Source organism: Mus caroli, unplaced genomic scaffold, assembly GCF_978045245.1.
Source record: "Mus caroli unplaced genomic scaffold, Mus_caroli_1 scaffold_4, whole genome shotgun sequence".
Lineage (NCBI taxonomy): Eukaryota > Metazoa > Chordata > Mammalia > Rodentia > Muridae > Mus > Mus caroli.
This window is the reverse complement of record NW_028227259.1, coordinates 85601664-85607663: the sequence shown is the minus strand read 5'-3', so window position 1 is coordinate 85607663 and position 6000 is coordinate 85601664.

The following is a 6000-nucleotide window of genomic DNA, read 5'->3' as shown; positions in this document are numbered from 1 at the left end:
ATCTGAATGTAGAACTCTCAGTTACCAATCTAGCATCATGTGTGACTTCATGATGTCATTTTTACCACCAAAATGACAATTGGATTACACCTCTGAACTAAAATCCATCCCCAAATAAATGCTTTCCTTTATAAGTGTAGCTGTGTTCATGGTTTCTCTTCACAGCAATAGAAACCATAAATAAGACAGTTATATTTGAAATTTTATCTAGTGGAGTAAGTTCTTCATTTGGGTATTTAAAAAGCTATTTCCTCATATAGCTTTCAGTTAACTTAAAATCACTAATGTTTATGTATTAAAACAGATCTATTTTAAATTTTATAGTTGCCATTTTTCATGAATTTTCTTAAGACATCAAATATATTATTTCACACTATCTCAATGAAATGGAGCAACATTGATTAATAGAGTCATTGAGAAATAAAATAACAAAAGTTATATAAGTATTATTAGGTAAGTATAAAAATGCATATATGTGAATAACATAAACTAATGCTAACCATATTGATAATGTTATTCCTTAAATATACATATTGTTTCAATGTATCATAATTGTGCTGTAATGATTGAAAATATATGATGGACGGTGGTGGCACAAGCCTTTAATCCCAGCCCTTGGGAAACAGAGGCAGGTAGATTTCTGAGTTCAAGGCCAGCCTGGTCTACAAAGTGAGTTCTGGGACTGCCAGGGCTACACAGAGAAACCCTGTCTCAAAAAACCAAAAAAAAAAAAAAAAAAAAAAAATGGAGTGTAATACTTATAATGCTGTATGTAATGACAAAGTGTAAACACATGTAACCAAATATGTAAATTGAAAAAATAAAAAGCATCTAAAATTACTATACAAATACTCTTTTTATAAAACAATACACTAAAGATAGTGATTTCATGTTTTTTTTTTAATTCTAAGAATAAGGAAATTTATAAAACTCCTCCTTGTAAATGCAACTTGTATGAGGACTCTCACTTGCTCTCATACTCACCTCCCCCCATTTTTCTTATTCTTTTGTTTTGTGGGAGGTCACGAGAATGGGAATGGACCTGGGAGGACAGGGAAGTGAAAGTGATCAGGGTATATTATGTGAAGTTTTCAAATTAATTAAAAAATACTTAAAACAAACAAAAACAAAAAGCCCCTTTCTTGGATAGCATTTACTCTTCCACCAGGAAATAGCTTTTTAAATACCCAAATACTCTTCCACTTTACTCATATGAATGATACCTGCTTTCTTCCTATTTTCTGGTTAGTATAAACAAGTTTATATCAAGTTACCAAGTTGCTTGAAATGAACCAAGTTGCTTCCTGAGCTTCTCAGGTTTCAAAGTATCACAGCTGCATTTGTTTGCCAATCAACTGACTCCAGCAATGACAACTATATCCTAGATTTGACAAATAGCATAGATTTTGTAGTGATGAATGTCGCATAGCAAAACATATTTATTCAGAATAAAGTTAAAGTTCAGAATGAATGTGCTATTTTACTGTTTTCTCTTTCAAGTTAGTCTGAGTATCAACTTCTATTCACTACACTATAAAGATGTCCACATATCTGACACAATATGGTATTTTAATCAACTAAAAGAATTTTGAACTAAAAACAGATATTGGGAAATATATTCTTCTATAATCCAAAGAAATATTAGACAAATCTAAAACTATTCAGAACTATCTAACTATATAAGCAATACAAAATTCATTTTCGTCATAATTGTGTTGCACCCTGCATGGCCTGTTTTTATCATTAGTCAATAAAGCAATTTAGAAATTAATAAGTATTTTTCTAGGTGGATATGACTTCATGAATTTTAAGCAGGATGAGAAATTGCTATATTATAACTTTTGTCAAATAATTGTTTTGTGCTATTAACAGTGGCAGATTAAAATAAGATGGGTTTTTAAATGAATAATACACATGTAATTTCTTAGCAGTCAATATCTGTTTGCTTAGTGAAATGTCTTAATACATCTTTTTAAGTATAATTTTAAAAAGAAAATACAGAAATTAGCATTTTAAAGTTGTTGAAAACTCAAGCTACATGTACACTGTTTCCAGAAGGCAATTAACACTTGCAGGGCTAGATATACTTGGGCATTGGCCATTATAGTAATAAATAATAATAATAATAATAATAATAATAATAATAATAATAATAATAATAGGAAAAATTCAAATCTCCATTGTGGCTTTCAGGGTACTTTTGTTTTTGTTTGTTTGATTGTTTGTTTTACTTTGGCTTGTACTGCTGTGATGAACACTATAATCAAGAGTGTCTTAGAAGGGAAGAGCTTACTTTTCACATCATACAGGGAAGCCAGAATGAGAGCTCAAGAAAGAAACCTGTTTACAGGATAGGGTTGCTCCTTGAGACACACTTGACTTACTTTCCTATATAAGCCATGACCACTTGCCCAAGGATGGCACTACCCAAGTGACCCATTCTACATCAGTTACTAATTAAGAAAACACCCAACAGACATGCCCATAGGCTAATTTCCTGGAGAAAATTCCTTACTGATGTTTCTTCTTGAGAGGTATGTCATTGATAACTGAAGCTAATTATGAAATCATCCTTATTGATACCATAAAATAGGGTTCAACATGTCTTACTTTTTTCCTTCAGTTAATTAAAACGTTCTTTATAGTTATGAAGACAGATGGCTGAATTTAATATTTGTGATTTGGAGTGGTAATGTTTTAAACCATTAAGATAGGGTAATGTTTTAAATAATTTATTTGTTTATATGTTTGTGGATATCATTCTTAACCATATATACCTAGAGAAAATCACAAAATACACTAATTTTAATGGATAGCAATATCCTCTGAATGGAAACATTTTCTCTTAGAGGGAGAAAGAAATCTCAGGAGCCTTAGGAATTTAACAATCCTTACAAATCCTAAGAAAGTGACCTTCACAAGGCCCTCCCTCAAGGTTATAGAAACAGAGACAAAAGCAAAAGAAGAAGCCTGATGACAAGTTGCTGACGAGTAATATAGAGAGATGGGAGGGTATAAACTATCTGACTCATGCTCAGGTTGGAATGATCTTTGTGATGTTATGTTTGTTTTTGAGTTATTACTGAGTTAAACCCCTCAGTAATATCCCTCTAAGTTTATCTAATAAAGTCCTTATTTGGTAAAATTAGACTTTTGTAGTATCTTAATGACACCCTGTCTGAATTGAGAGTCTTCCATCTCCAAGAAACATTTCTAGAGTGAGAAGGGAAGTACCCAAGTTTTAAGAAGTCATTACAAGTCTTTAGAAAACAACCTCCACAAGTCCCTTCCCAAAGTTATAGAAGCAGAGATATTAGCTGAGAGAAGAAGGTACCACACATCACTCTTAATTGTAGGTTCTGTTATAACATCTTATTTTGTGAATAACTTTCAAATTGAATTGTTCCATGTATCTGTCTTGGTTTGGGCAACAACAAAAAAGCATCATTGAGTGATGATACAATCAGAGTTTCAGGGTTTTTTTTTTTTTTTCCTTCCCATTGTTTTGAAGTCTGGAAAGGTCAAGGTTCTTCTAGTAGGTTTGGATTCTGGTAAGAGATCACCCCCAGGCTTATAGGAAGCAGATGAGGGAGACAGAAAGCTAGACCTTTAATGTCTGTTGTTCCATTGTAATGATTTATCATGGCTAATTCACTTGCTATGAACATGGCACATTAGGAGTCAGTACTGTAAAAAGGTGAGTTGTGGACAGCAAATGAATTGACTCCATAGCCATGTATTTTCAGTTTTATTTTGTCATGTCCTTTCTCCCATCTCCATTGCAGCCTCCTTTCTTTGTACTCTAACTTTCAATTGGTTAGTTATTTTGCTTCATGCTTTCAAATATAGCTGTGTGAGATCATACAGCATAGTGATGATTGTTAAACCTGAGAATCATGAGGAGAAATTACGATTGCCAATTAAAGCAAATTGCATTTTGTAGTGCACCTGGAACCGGCCAGCTGGTCTTTTCACCCTGAGTTGGGATTTTACAGATCAACCCCTGATGGCCTCCTAAAGTCCCTTTTATGTGAGGATAAGGTGTCCACAGAGGTGAGAGTGTTGGCTGTTATTCATTGTTAGAAAAACTCGATGAAATAGAAAATCGTTATACTTCATATGAATGTAGTCATAAACAATTTACATTAGATCTAAGAACCAGAAACTTCTTCTTCATCACAAATAGAAAACGTAACCGGCAAGGGCATTCATTACACAGAGAAGCAGGGCTTGTTCCTTAATTAGAATTTAACTCACTAACAGGAATTAATTGTTAACTATAAACAGAAACCTTAACTTGCAAGGACTTACAGGACAGTAGGACAAACAGGAATTTATTTTTTTAGTCAGTTCTTTTTCATTTGATTTTCTCTTTTTTTTTCTAGCAATATTTTTTACTTCTTTAAAAATTCACTTTTCTTCTAGATCCCTGCCCCCTCCCTTCGCTCTTCCCAGTCCCACCCTTACAAATCCCTTCTCTGATTGCCCTCAATTATTTTCTGCAGAGAAGTGGAACCTCCCTTGGGTACCACCCTACCCTGGGGCATCTAGTCCCATCAGACATATCCTTTCCAACTATGGACTTTCCAAGCAGTCCAAATATGGGAAAGGGGGATATAATGACAGGGAACAGAGACCAAGAGACCCATGATCAACTTGTTAGTGGACCCAACCAAGCTGCACATATACTACAGATATGTAAGGAATCAAGGTTTAGCTTCTGCATGCTCTCTGGTTGGTGTCCCAGGCTCTGTGAGCTGCCATGGTCATAGATTAGTTGACGCTCTGGGTCTTCTTGTGATTTCCTTGACCACTCTGACTTGCTCATTTCTATCCCACACTCTTCCACAAGACTCCCTGTAGTCTGCCTGATATTTGGCTGTGGGTCTCTGCATCTATGTCCATCAACTGCTGAAAGAAGTCTCTGAGGATACAATTATATGTGATGCATGTCTGCAAGCATAGAAGAATATCATTAATAATGTCACACATTATTAATGTGTTCTGGCTCTCACACATGAGATTGATCTAAAGTTGGGACAGTCATTGGTTGGCCATTCCCTCAGTATCTGCTCTCTTTATCCCTGTACATCTTTTAGGTAGGACAAATTTTGGGTTGAAGGATTTGTGGGTGAATTGATGTAAACCTTTCCTCATCTGAAAGTCCTGTCTAGCTTCAGGAGGTGGCCATTTTAGTCTCCATATTCCTCTCTAGTAGGAATCTAAGATATGGTCACCTCATAGATTCTCTGTATCCTATCCCATCCCAGGCCTCCAGCTAGTCACCAGAGATGCTCCTTCCATCAACCAATTTCCATTCTCACTCACAGGCCTCTCTCACCCCCTCCCCATACCTGATCACCATTTGTGAGGTTTTGTCAGCATTTGTGAAATGTTTAATTTGTGTGCTGTGAATTAGTACATGCTAAGGTGCACTAAGGCACAAAGGTCTTTAAGGGACAGAAAGAGTTGAAAGATTGCCAGAAGTAAACATAATGGGGGAATTTTAGTTCTAGTTTTTTTCCCAGGCACAAACGAGCAGTTACAACTATAAATTTAGAGCAATCATGAAAGCCTTCACAAGATCAGACAAAGCTGAAGCCGGACAAACCCCAACATGGTGATGAGGAGAATGGCATTAAATTCCATGCCTGGCTTAGGTGCTATTGGCACACAGTAATTGCTGGAAGAAGGGAAGGCAGGTTTGTTTATTTGTTTGTTTGTTTGTTTGTGTAATATTTGTGTGATAGGTTAACTACACCACGGGCAAGGCCACATTCTAGACAATTTGATCCACATAAAATGGGCTTGAGGAGTTTTATCAAAGTGGAGTAATTATGATAAAAACATTTATAAATTCCAAGAGAAATAGTAATATAGCATTAAAATAGTATTAGGAGGTAAGAGCACAAAATTCTTCAATATTTGATCTAGATAAAACACATTTCATGTTTAAAGACATAGCTAAGATAAAAGTAAAGCAATACCATATTATTCCAA